General features: G+C 37.8%; 1 protein-coding gene and 1 long non-coding RNA gene across 3 annotated transcripts in view; one reads left to right on the top strand and one right to left on the bottom strand.

The window, feature by feature from the left end:
* LOC119776562 (potassium/sodium hyperpolarization-activated cyclic nucleotide-gated channel 1) overlaps positions 1-13,760 on the bottom strand; it is an 89,051-nt gene that overhangs the window by 55,515 nt on the left and 19,776 nt on the right. The window lies entirely within an intron of this gene.
* On the top strand, positions 3,229-13,602 carry LOC119776563. Its single transcript, XR_005279795.1, has 3 exons — positions 3,229-3,387; positions 12,202-12,260; positions 13,551-13,602. It is a non-coding gene; the product is annotated as an uncharacterized LOC119776563 (long non-coding RNA).

The following is a 13,760-nucleotide window of genomic DNA, read 5'->3' as shown; positions in this document are numbered from 1 at the left end:
TATGTTCCACATTTTAAGGGTCTATTTAGGCTAGGCAAGGGACATTTATTTATATGGCACAATTCAGTACATAGACAATTCAAAAGGCTTTATTTAAATTAAACGGTATAATACAAGGAACACAAAGGCAGAATAAAAGCAAGTAAGGATAAAAGCACAACAAAATCATGCAGTCAAGCTAATAAAACAGATGAACCACAAAATAAAACGAGTTATTCTTAGTTAAAATTTTAACTAAGTAAAATCAGGTTTAAGGCTAGAAAGTGCAAGGGCTCTGATTACTTTTGCAAGGAACTTGACATACAAAGCCTTCTGTATGCATGGCTGTTGCGTCATGACTACAGCTGATGTTCTGCATAATCCTTTAAGTTGTCTACCACACATCTGTGTGCTCTTATTGCAGGTAACAATCCTGATATTACCTCTCAATGGGACACTGTATGAGAGCAGCTGTAGTCATGACAGCAAGACAAAGGACGCAAAGCTAAATTCATTCACCGCCACATTAACTCCTGGGAAGCGAAAAGAGAAGAAATCTTAATGCTCCGCTAGTTTCCAATTAATTAATTTGCACAGGGCATCTTTTTCAGAATGCATGGCATGAGTGGTGGTACTTCACTCTAATTACTGACAGATAGTTCCCCCTGATGCCAAATATGTCAATCAGACTAGAACTGATTTGTCAGTCATTCCCACTGTTTGTCAGTCAGTTAGTTGATTAGTCATAAAGAATACACTGAAGGTTTAAAAAAATTAATCCGAATTTTTTGGGGGGATAATTCTGGCCAGTAAATTGTTTTGTTTGTCTAACCTGGACATTTGTCAGCATATAAACTGGGATATGAATTAAACTGTTTAAATCTAGTCATGTTGTATCGTCTCTGGAAGATACACCAGGACTAGATTTAAACAGTCCACAGGATGTGATAATTTATTGAAAAGTCTTATGCAATGAGAGTTTGCTACGACTATAGAAATGTGTAAGGTCAGTGAGTCAGAGTATGTCACAAGGCCCATTTAAATATAATAAATTCATATAATTCATATAATAAAATCAAGTTTGAAGTCATCAAACTTTTGATTGAAGTCTGATTTTACTTAATGCAAAGCCAAAACCTCTGGAAATTAAGGAAAAATTATTTACTGAACATTCTCACCTTCCTTCCTCATCCGTGCTCAAAGTCACCAAACATCAAAGCACAAATTTCATGTTCTTGATTCTAATTATAAAGTCTACAAGGTTTAAGACATCTGACCATCTGTCAGAAACCAACATTGAGCAGGCCCCTTTAAATCTTACAGCAACCTCACTCATGGAACTGCAGCTCTAGCCACACCTTTCACCAACTAGTCAGTTACTTTGGTCTTATCAACAAAATCTGCAGATGCATTTCCTTATGACATATTGTTCTGTACTAAATGAATTAAGTTATGCTTAATTAATAGATAAAAAGGTCAATTCAGTTTAAAGGTTTGAGTTGAATATAGTCAAAAAAGAGGAATACAGTATGTCACACAGAGTCAAATAAATTTGAATGAGAAGAAATGTTTAGACATTGACAAATTTGAACTACTAAGTCTTATTAACTACCGGTACTTCAAAAAATAAAATGAAATAAAACTAATTTTGGCCAAAATGTAACAGTCTTCCTAACTCTTATTCAGTGAAATGAGGTGTGTCATGGTAGGTAGACTAGGCAAAAAATTACACAATAAAGATGAAAATATGAAATATTACTACAGGAAAAGTGTAAAGTAGAACGGTAAAACTGCTTCTAATACATTTTTGTCAAAAAAGTTATGAAAAAAATGAACTGAGTATAAATGTAGAAATGTAGCTGGTTCTACTCACCATTGTGTTTATCTTTATATACATATAAAAGATGTTTTGTGTTCATAATTTTGCCCAGCGTAATTCTGTCCATCGAAAGGTTGTTTTTTTTAAAGATTATCATACTGTCTGTAGCTTATAAATAAATAAATATGGCTAATGTGATATTTATGTGATTAAACAATGTTTTAAGTCATTCTTCAATTAGAAAGTGGTCTGACCAGCATTGCTAAGGCGAGGTAAGAACTCAGCCTACATAAATAGCCATTGATAAGCCTAATCTACAGATTTGCTCACCCACCAACCAGATACATGAAAGACCAAGTTATCTGTCTTCTGTCTGCTTACTGTACTGTGAACAATGAGCAGGAGAAACTTGTCTCTGCCGGGGGATATCCCATGGGGATGGACAGAAGATCAAAGCTGCCTTTTACTGCCTGTTTTTAAATCACAACTCTGGAGGGAGTTAATGAACTTCAAGGATGATGTTGCTGCTAAACACAGTATGAATTCAGAAGCTAAATTAGGCAAAAACCTAGCTCTAATTGTGCTAGATAATGGGGGCTGTTGAAAATAGCCACCTTAGGAAGAGTAAAGTAAGCTGTAAAACTACTAATCGACAGTAAACTAGCCATCTGCCTATTTTAGGGGAAAAATAGAACCCGTAGAGATGTTTATAGGAAAATAATGATGGTTTTAAATCGAGGCATGGAACTAGTATAACAGAATGCAAAAGGAAACATCATGAAAAAGAGCCTTAAAAGTTATTTGTAATTTGAACTCATTCACCTTTCATCGCCATGTTGCCACAAAACTCACTTTATTTGATTATTATATAACAAACAGCAGTGAAAGGGGGAGAATAGCATGCATTCATTTGTTGTCTCAACTAGAAATGTTCTGGCGAACTCCTTGGTAGCCACTCCCCACTGCTGCACCTCTCTGTGGCTTGATGAAAAAGAGGTGGACTCAATCTCAGAGCAATCAGAGAGTGCAGGTACTTTTGGTTAGACTGACCTGTCACTCGTGTTTGAAGAACTGCCACAGCATGATGAGCAATCAGAGCTGGTAGCACATGTAAAGTCAGAACTGTGCAAGTTCTCTACAAACTGTGAAGGACAGCCGGTAGACCTCACAATGCTGTTGTACATTTCCTGATTCTCATTGGAGCAGCATATGGACTCTGATAGATTGTTGTATTGGACAGTTTTAAAATTCAAATCAATAAAAAAAATAAGATAAAAAATGGATTAAAGGGAATGGAAATCTGTTTCAATATTTCACAATGTATTTATCTTGTTGATTTCGAAATGTAATGCATGTGCTTCTATTTCTTTTGAGGTTTTTCACCTATATGACTTGAAGGCCATGGTGACCATCATGAAAAAATGAAGATGGATCAGCTAAATTTAAGGCTCTTTGAGTGAAATCCTGTGAAGTTCCATAGTAGAGACTATCCCTTTCAAGTGGGGAATCGTGCAGTAAACCAAACGTCACAAAACTTGACAAGAAATAAGAGTTGTACTGTACTGTTCATGTGCTTTCAGCTCCACTGGGTAAGTAGTTTATAGGTCCATCTTTTTTACTACAATGTTGTTGTAGCTTTCCTGTCCCCAACAAAGAAAAATATTCCCAGTGTTTGATGTTGATGTTTCCATGATGATATATAGCAGTAGTCTTTCACTGGGCAAAATGCTTTACTTAAAGGCCTGAGTTTAGTTTCCACAGGTTTGGCTTCTTTATGACATTCTGAGCCTCCAAAGCGTACCTCTTGTATCTTTCTTTAAACAATTACTATACTTTTGTAACTGAAGGCCACATTTGCAGAGTTCAAGACAAACCGTGTTCCTGTAGACAGATTTTTTGATCTAGACATGGCTCAATGCTTCTCCTCTCGAGCTATAATATAACTCTGCATTAATCTGCTTCACTGATTAATGCCCCCCTTACCATTTCAGTGTAGGTTTAAAGTTGTGCTCCGACATTATGACTCAAAGTCTACTGTTCCTCATCCCTCATGATGCCAATAGTACAGTTAATTGTGAGGAGTTTCATGATTTTTGGCACTTCATTAAGCCAGAAGCACAGCTAGCAGCATAAAGTTTAACTTCCACCATTGAATGTCAGATTGCCCAGAGAAACAAGGATCTACTGGTAGTTAAAGTTACAGTTAGGCACAGTCACAATATAAAGTACAGGTCAAAAAAAGAAAAATTACATAAAAGCAAAGACTCAATAATGAAAAGAAAGGGCCTGAAAGTGGACACTTGATTTACATTGATGTTAGATAAAAAATACAAAGCAGTCTTGAAAACTAGACCAAATGGGGGAAAAAAATAAAATGACCATTTAGCATTTGTTTTTATCATTTTATAAATAGGTTGGTTTATTTTCAGTCATGGATAAGAATGAACTCATGCTCACAATCTACCCATTTCTTCCCTGCTTATTCCTTTAGGTGTCACTACCTTTCTGTCTCTGTGTCTGTCTTACTGTCTCCACTGGGCAGACATGTCCCTGGTACCTGTTATCAAACCAGAGGAAATAAACCCAGAGACAGACTGACAGCACAACATAAAGAGACAAAGATAGTGAGACTAAGAGCAATAGAAAGAAATAACCCCATCTGATGAGTTCATCTCAGGTTGACACAATATGATACATTGAAATTGGAATATATGCAGGCTTACCTGGAATTTAGCATCAATCTAAATGATAATGTATCAGTACAAAGGACAGCAGATGTTAGCACAGACATTTTACAGAGACACAGAGAGAGGGATTTTTACATAAGCTGACTTTTCTGCATGAGTTGCTGAGCAATGGGACCCACCCCAAAATGGCTGACTGAAGACAGAAAGGAGGGACACAAACCAACTATTGGCAAACAACCCATTTCTCCACAACATGGGAGTCCCGGTAAGGCATCATAGCGGCTAAGATAAGTGAGCACATGGATAAGCATAATAGTGGCATTAAAAGGCATTGGTAAAACACCTGAGGAGCCAAACACCAAATATGGGTTGACAGGACATTTCCCTGAAACTGCAAAACCAGACTAACAAACGTGTGCCAAGGTTGTTTAAAAGAAAGCCTTTGTCTTAATGCCACACACATTGACCCTGGAATGGCTGAAGCTGTATTGAAAATAAATAAATAAATAGCCTTCATTGTAGACTTCAAGCCACCTGTGAAAATATGCTCTGTGCCCTCTGCTGTTTTTCATAGGCCTAATGCTACCTCCTGTATTTAGCTGACATCAAACTGTATGCTACAGAGATTAAGACATTGTTTAGCTGATCCACACCAGGAGGACCTACAGTAGGGATGTGGAAATGTTATTCTGGCTGAAGAAGAATGTGGCCAGATGGTAACAAGTAGAGGGAAGTTTGCACCCCCAGAAGGGACAATGGCAGATTTAGAACAGGCCTATAAGTACCTCAAAATACCACAAGAAAATGATAACCCCAAAAAGACATCTGGTCAATAATCCAATGCCATGCTGGGGTAATAATTTAGCCAAAGTAGAAAAGTCAGACCACTGATGTTAAACCACAAAAGCTACTCACCACGCATGGCAGATTCCTCCCCAAATCCAGTATTCACAGGCTATACACCAAAAGCCCACAAGGTGGCAGAGGCCAAATGGGCATAAGAAAGTTGGGAGCAGAAGTAAAGGAACCATTATAGGAAGAAAATAACCATCTTGGAGTAGGGCTGAACGATTTTGGAAAATAATCTAATTGCGATTTTTTACTTTGATATTGCGATTTAATGCGATTTTTCTATCCTGGTTTAATTTCTCATGTCTTTTTAAACATATACAAACAAATCTGTTTCATAATAATCAGATTTATTTAAAGCACAGATTACAATAATAAACGAAACAAATCTGTGTGCGTTTACCTTATTAACATCTTCTCATGTTTCATGAAACGCGATATATAAACATATAGACTCCACTCCTTAAACATTGTCAGATTTTAACAGGACAGTCTAAAAATAAATAAACAAAATAAGAAACGAAATAAATCACTGATCTCCAGTCAGTGGCATCAAACATACTAAAGTGCAGCATAGTATACCGAATGAATTACTTCTTTCAACCTGTAAACATTTTAATAGGTCAATCAAACTCTCAAATAAACAGAAAATAAATTAGTGTATGACCTTTTTAAATCCTAAGAAACGTTTTGAACAATCATATAAATTATATATTCACTCAGTAAGAGCAGCAAACAACTATTGTAAAGTGCAAAAAACATATGGCACTGTAAGCCACAAAGATTTGTCTCTGTATTTTATTTTAGAAGCTCACAGATTTTTTGCCAGGAAAATCAGCATGTCAACTTTTGCTGGTTTCAAAGAGGAGCGAGTGCAAGTCACTATATTCCCTCCAGCACTGAAAAGACGCTCTGAAGGAGCACTTGTGGCTGGGACACAAAGATACTTGCGGGCCATGTTGCACAGTTGTGGAAAGTTAATCCTGTGCATCTTCCACCAGGCCAAGGGGTCTTCCTCTCCATCGATGGTAGGAGTCATGAGGTAGCTGTTTAACTCTGCCTCAACAACATCTTCGGGTTGCATGCAAGAAACAGAAGAGCCCACAGCAGTCTTGAAGAAACTCCCAAGAGACTTCTTGCCCTTTTCAACAGAGGGCTGTGCATTTTTAGGCATCGTTGTGGTTTCAGTACGACTTCTCTTCTCCTGTCAGATAACAAAAAAAATACAGTAATTAGTGTTGAGGTTAAATTATAACTAGAAAGATATATTGTGTTTATGGAATCATAAATGTGATAATTACCAACCTGGTTATATGCACGCCTTGCTGGTTGCATAATTTCAGTTTTGAGTCGGGTCTTAATGGTGGGAATGTTGTCTGCAGCGATGTACTTGGTTTTGAACCTTGGGTCTAGAAAGGATGCAACATCCAAAAGCTCCTGGATGCTGGGGTCACTGTACTTATCGGTGAGGTAAGCCAGGGCCTTGGTCTTAATTGACCTTGTCAGGTCAGTGTCCTCTTGGTTTTCAGCCAGGACTGATGTGGACAGAAGGTGAAGAACTGGTTTTAAGTAAGAGATGCTGACGTACTCCTCTCCAGAGAGAGCATCCGTAAACTCCTGGAGAGGATGCAGTGCCTTGTGAATGGACTCCAACACCTCAATATCCTGCCAGGTTGGGATCAGGGAGCGTGCATATCGGTCACCTGACAACACCTGAGTGATGGCTTTGAGCTGCTCTAGCACCCTGGCAATCATCATTTCTTTGGATCCCCATCTTGTAGGGCATTCAGTGATGAGGGAGTGCTCAGGAAGTTTTAGTTCCCTTTGAGCTTCAGCCATTGCTGCCTTCTTCTTCCAGCTGTGGGAGAAGTGCCCCACCAGCTTCTTGCACAGCCCTATTGCTCTGGACACTCTGTCATCTTTAAGTGCATGTCCTGCAACATAAAATTAGATTATTAGATTATATTATTATGCTGCAAAATTTGCAGCATAATGCAGTGCAAATCTACACTTCATTTCTTAATAAATAATATTAAGTACATTTATATCTCGTAATTTGTTACCTTTTTTTTTTTTTTATCAATGTCTATATCAAGTCTTGCAAGTTATACAGTTAATTCATTACAACAATACCTCCAAATTGGTATTGAATATCAGCCAATATGCAGAGCACAGGTACTGGATCATAAAATGAATGGATTGGTGCATCTCTAGTGAAAAAGGATATTAACTTTCACATTCTTTTACTCAACCCCTTACATTACACACACATTCTCTCTCTGCGCATTCACAATCACACACACACACCCACACAGAGATATCCTCTCTCTGCGCATTCACAATCACACACACACACCCACACAGAGATATCCTCTCTCTGCGCATTCACAATCACACACACACACCCACACAGAGATATTCTCTCTCTGCGCATTCACAATCACACACACACACCCACACAGAGATATTCTCTCTCTGCGCATTCACAATCACACACACACACCCACACAGAGATATTCTCTCTCTGCGCATTCACAATCACACACACACACCCACACAGAGATATTCTCTCTCTGCGCATTCACAATCACACACACACACACACCCACAGATATTCTCTCTCTGCGCATTCACAATCACACACTCTCATGCTGAGATATGTTACGTACCGATGGCAAGATGTAATCGGTGCCCAAAACACTGCAGTCTGGTCCATTCATTTAGTTGTGCTGCCAACACCATGTTTGATGCGTTGTCCGTCGTTATGCAGATGTGATTTTCTTCCGGTAAATTCCAGCTAGCCAGTCCCTCTTTCAAGCCAGCAGCAATGTTTTCCCCTGTGTGGTCGTCCGGGAAGTAGGAAGCTTGAAGGCAGCGAGCTTTAAGATTTAAGTCCTCGTCAATATAATGCACTGTTAGACTCTGGTACGGCTGCGCTGTTCGGCTTGACCACAAATCTGTAGTTGTTGCAAAAAACTCCACTGTTTTCAGCTCCGCAGCAACTCTGTCTCTGCATTTTTTGTATAGCTCAGGTATTGCGACTTGGTTAAAATATGTGTGCGAGGGCATTGAATACCGCTTATCCAACGTGTGTACCAAAGCCGTAAACCCAGGCTTGGTCACTATACTGACGGATATCATGTCTTTCGCTATAAACTCCGTAATTGCCCGAGTTATTTCAACGTGCCGTTTCGCATTATGTTCATAGGGAGTAACACTTTCAAACAGTTCGGTCAGTGATCCCTGTCGGGTGGTACTTTGCTTAACTGACGCTGAGGCACTGGTAGTTGCCATTCTAGCCATGCAGCTATCATACATAGCCTTGTGGTGTTTTTTCAAATGCTGATAGAGGTTCGTCGTGTTACCTCGTGAGGTAGCAACCATAGCAAGGCATGTCCGGCACAACGCCTGAGTTTGCGCAGCGTCTTCTTTCTTAAACCCAAAAAAATTCCACACCAATGACGTGCCGCTCCTCTTTGGTACCAGACCTTCAGTTGTGTCGGTGTTTGTGCATTCTGACGCCATTGTTCAGCAAGTTAGTCGCAGACGACATCAGCTTTCCCTCTGTGTTGTTTGGCTAGCGCGTCACCGTCACGTGACCATCACGTGACCGTCAAATCGCGTCCATTGCGGTTAGAAAATCGCGTTTTATCATATCGCGATATTATTGCAAATGCAATTAATCGTTCAGCCCTATCTTGGAGTATACCAACAACCATTACCTGAAGTGGCTGATATGACCAGACCAATGGCTAGAGAAGGCAAGACTACAGGACAGCACCAAATCACTGATCATGGCAGCACAGAAGCAAGCCCTGAGCCACAGAACAATAGAGATCCAGCTTCACCATTGGACGAGCCCAGGTGTTGGCTATTTAAAGAGTACCTAGAAATATCCCAGCATCTCACAGCATGGAAAAATACAGCAGCAGTAAATATACATGAAAATGATACATGAAATGTATTATATATGTATAACCAAGTTGCTGGTATGGTATCTCAGCCAGAGAAGTGCAGGCCTAGGGACAACCCAGATACTGTGAAGAACCTGCAAGCTTTGAGGCCCAATCCAAATATCTCAATTTGTAGGTCCAATCTCCTATTTTGAAGTTAGCAATAAAAGTAAAGGTAACCCAATGGATGAGAAAAAGTTTTCAAACCTTTTACTGGTTGTATATATGTATTTCAGTTATTTAGGTTTTTTTTTTTTTTTTTTTTTTTTTTTACCATACCACCTTTTTTCAATCCACATTCTAAAAAGTTCAGTTTAGAAAGCAAGGTCTATGAAGGCATGGATAAGACAGGTTGGAGTAGAGGAACACGAACTGAATGCAGTTTCAATAACAATCATTTGAATTGTATGTCCAATATGTCTAAACTTATGAAAGCACTTCTGAAAAAATGCCAATAAAAATGTTGCCTAAATGAGGAGAGTATTTCAAGATTTCAAGCTGTTTTAGCTGCAAAAGCCTGGGCTGGCCAGTCAGACTGACTTCAGTCTGGTAAACTGCCGTTGGTCTGGCCAGATCTGGCCAGACCAACGGCAGCGCAGGAAGGAACGGCAGCGCAGGAAGTTAGACCCTACGATGCATGACTGTCAGCACCAAATTTACCCACAATGCATCAGCTCTTTTTTTGCTAGCATAATAACAAACTGGCACCCACAACAGAGCATTGTTACAATTAAAATAAAAAACATCCGAGAGAGCACACCTTATATCCTTGATATTTTAAGCAAAATCGGAAATTGTTCACTGAAGGGTTTCTTTGATGGCTTGACATGTTTTACAGACCACAAAATTACAAAACCAGAGCACATCACTTGGAGAGTTTGCATCAAATCTGTAATTTTCACCTTGGTTCTCACCTGATGAGGCTGACCCTGTTAGTCCTGCCTTTGAAAACCAGCTGTGCCAGCACTTTACCAGACTGATAAGCTGTAAATATGTTGTATCAGTCTGACTGGTCTGTTTACCAAAAGCTGCACCTACATCATATCAAACACTATGGATTAAAAAGGGATTTATCTGTAGTTCATCGTAAAGCTCAAAACGCAGGTACCTGACAATAGTGTGTATTTAGCTTAACATATTGTTTTTCCACTTCTTGTTTTCTATTAATCTGCCATTACTACATTATGCTTCTACAGTTTGTCAGTGTAGCAATGAAATATAAAATAAATCTGTTAGAATTTTTAAAAGGACTTTTAAAGCAGCACATAAAATATATATATTTTTAACTAATAGAACATAGTGAATAAATCCTGACAATATGGCTTTCTTTTTCTAATTTGCCAGACTGCTGAGTAGTGCATCTCCAAGGTAGATCTCTAAAAAGCAAAGAACCAGCAAGGCTGCACAAGACCTGTGCAGAACTGAAGCAGGGGGGTATTTTAAGTCTGTGGGCATTTAATGTATATCACAAGGCTTATTGGTTGGATCCTCTCTTTAAGTAGTACTTTGCACCGATACAGGTTCTAACAGAAAATAAAGACTGCCAACAAGAACTCATCAGGGACAGAGTATTTGCAAAGGTGCATAGCAAATAAAATAATTACAACTTTAAAGAGGCCTTAGAAAGACTTGAATAACTCTTAAGCACCTCAGACTCATTCACCCACAAGGGACAGAAGAAGTTGGCCTCACAAGTGAATTAGAAGTAACATAACACTGCAGTTTGCTTCTCCTTTGGTTTCAAATGATTTTGCATTCACAACATACTGTAGCAGTTTTTATTTACAGGTATTTCTTTTCCTGGAGACAGAATGTAGAACAAGTCAAAAAGTGGATGGAAAGGCATTCATAAATAAATGTTCCCTAATTTTACAAGCAACTTTAAGAAATTAGAATACCCGTAATACAGTATATTACTTAATTTCATTCTGTTTTTCCGGTGAACCTTCAGTTGCTTGCTTGAAAATGCTATACTTATAACATGATTCTCCAGTAATTTATTGATATTCTGTGAAAAAAGTAAAAAATATATATACCGCTTTATTAAAAACAATAATAAAACCTAAAAAATTCAGTCCAAACTGAAGGCCATCCTGTTATTCATATTTCAAAAACATGTATGAATGATTATATTTATCACCCACATGATACTTGCATTAAAATATATCTTATTTACAGTACTACTATAATTAGGTCAAACTGCTGGATACTGTTTCGCATTTGCTCCTTTTAACAAGTCTATTTATTCTGGTGTCGGAAATGGTTATAATTTTATTCTTTAGATTTAAATTCTCTGGCTGATTGTATTTTCATAAAAAAAACTTTAAATCTCAGGATATTCTTGATCATTTTGATTTTTTTCTGGTCTTGAAGCTTTATTTAAATAAACAAATAAACCAATATTAAGTGTAAAAAATATTACCTACAAGTTAACCTGTGCCTCTGTCTTTTGTGATAAAGTGCTTCAGCTCCATTCACTGCTAGGACTAGTATTTCACCATATCGTAGCTTGGTCTCTCTGAAGATTATGGAGACCCTAAAAAGAAGATTGCTATAAGATTATTGTTAATATAGCTTGCTATAACTCAAACTGAAATGAAGAAAATAAACTGCATTCTAGACAGAAGACTTAAACTAAAAGAGTTAACTGTACCAATTTAACAAAATAAAAATGTTCTGTTCAGTTAAAAGTCATGATCTATTCTGAACTCAAATCAATGCTCTCAGATGTCTCTCTTAAATAATGTTGGTCTATATTTGTTGACATCTCAGAGACATATACCAAGCAAAGGCTTGAACAGTATGACCACTTCATTCATTTATCAATTATACTTTATCTGTACTGTAGATGGTACTGAAAGCCTGCAGATGGAAAACATGTCATAAAGAATGCCTTCCTGTCCTCCCGTTACAGACTGTAAAATGTTGTTTGTCAATTTGCAAGATGAGACAGGAGCACAACAAACCCACCAGGTAAGTCAGGATTGAAATACCAAATAAATATCTGAAACAAAACAGATTTATGTCTACTATTAAGTGGTGAATAATTGATGTTCCAGTTTCCAGTATGTTTTAATTTGTATTTTCTTCAATCCAACAAAAAATGGTTCATTAGACAAAAAACGCCAACCATGTATTTCCAGTGTATCTCAGTCCTTAACCTGAAATCTATAAAAAACTGGTGAAGTGAACTGAGGAGAGGATTAAAGTCGACTCAAAAGTCTACAGTAGATGACTTCGAACAATTGTGCTCGAAATAGTTTTGATTTGACTTTGTTAAAGAAAGGTTAAGTGTGGTTACATAATGCACAAAGTAAAAAAAACAGCAACAGCACAGGTAGTTTCATAAAATATCATTATATCTTATAATGATTCTTTCCCCTTCTTAAAAAAAACTCTATGATTTTTTTGTGTGATTTTTTTCTTTCAATTTTCAATATCAGGTCCTGCCACTCCAATAAAAATGAACTTTCAAATTTATTACACATTTTTAAGAGGTTTCTACGACAATGGTTGGATCAATAAAATGTCTAAACAGTTTTTTTTTTTAAACAATAGATTTCCCTTTTCTTTCTCAGTCCTAAATATGACCTGAAACTCAGTGTGCTCTACCATATAGATAACCAATTAGCACTCCCTGCTGCAGTTAACAAGAGCAAGTAGCAACAGAAGGGGCAATTCATTTGGCATGGAAAAAAAAGATAGTCTGCGGGGAACTAGGAGAAGAAGTTGTTGTTTTAGGCTTTGGACTCTGGGATTTTTCTCCCTTTGAGCCAAGAGTGAGTTTTCCTCATTGAGCTGAGCAAGAACAGAATTCATGGGGAATTATGCTCACTGTCAAGGAGGCTTGTTTGGAGACACAGAGGACAAGAACTGACAGAATGAGAAGAGAAAAATGCAATGTCCTTTATTTTTCTTTGGCTGACAAAATTGGTCTGACTAAGTCCATTTAGGTATTGAGCATAAGTCAAATTTGTTTTCTTCATAAACATTTCCATGGCACTAAAAAAGTACTGAATGCATTTGAAGGATGTAAATTTCTCCAAATATTTTTCATAGAGATAGTGTTGGCACTGGATCTTTTGCTAAAAGCGAGGGGCACAGTTTAGTTAAAAGAAAAATCTAATCAGCTGTAAAATTAATGTCAAAATATTTCCTGAAGTCATCTGAATAGACAAACCCCCTCCTGAAAAATGTCATCTTTGTAACAATCAAAGTACAACACATAGAAATGTGACAGTGAGCCTTTTATCTGCCCTGCAGGCTCCAGCTCCCACACACAAGACAAGAAACGTCTGCTTTGCTTCTAACAAACCGGTAGGCCATGCTACTTGGTACTATAATCAGTAGAATAAAGAGTACATTTACAGAATCTGTAATTTCAGGATCATCCATATCCATTTCTTTTACTGTAAACCTACATTTTTGGGTGTGAAAACTGATGTGAATGTAAGAGCAGGTGTTTTTAAAGGC

The sequence above is a fragment of the Cyprinodon tularosa genome, unplaced genomic scaffold (assembly GCF_016077235.1).
Source record: "Cyprinodon tularosa strain WSP-4 unplaced genomic scaffold, ASM1607723v1 ctg94, whole genome shotgun sequence".
Classification (NCBI taxonomy): Eukaryota; Metazoa; Chordata; class Actinopteri; order Cyprinodontiformes; family Cyprinodontidae; genus Cyprinodon; species Cyprinodon tularosa.
Note: the sequence above shows the minus strand (reverse complement) of the source record. Positions and strands in the feature narration are given on the sequence as shown.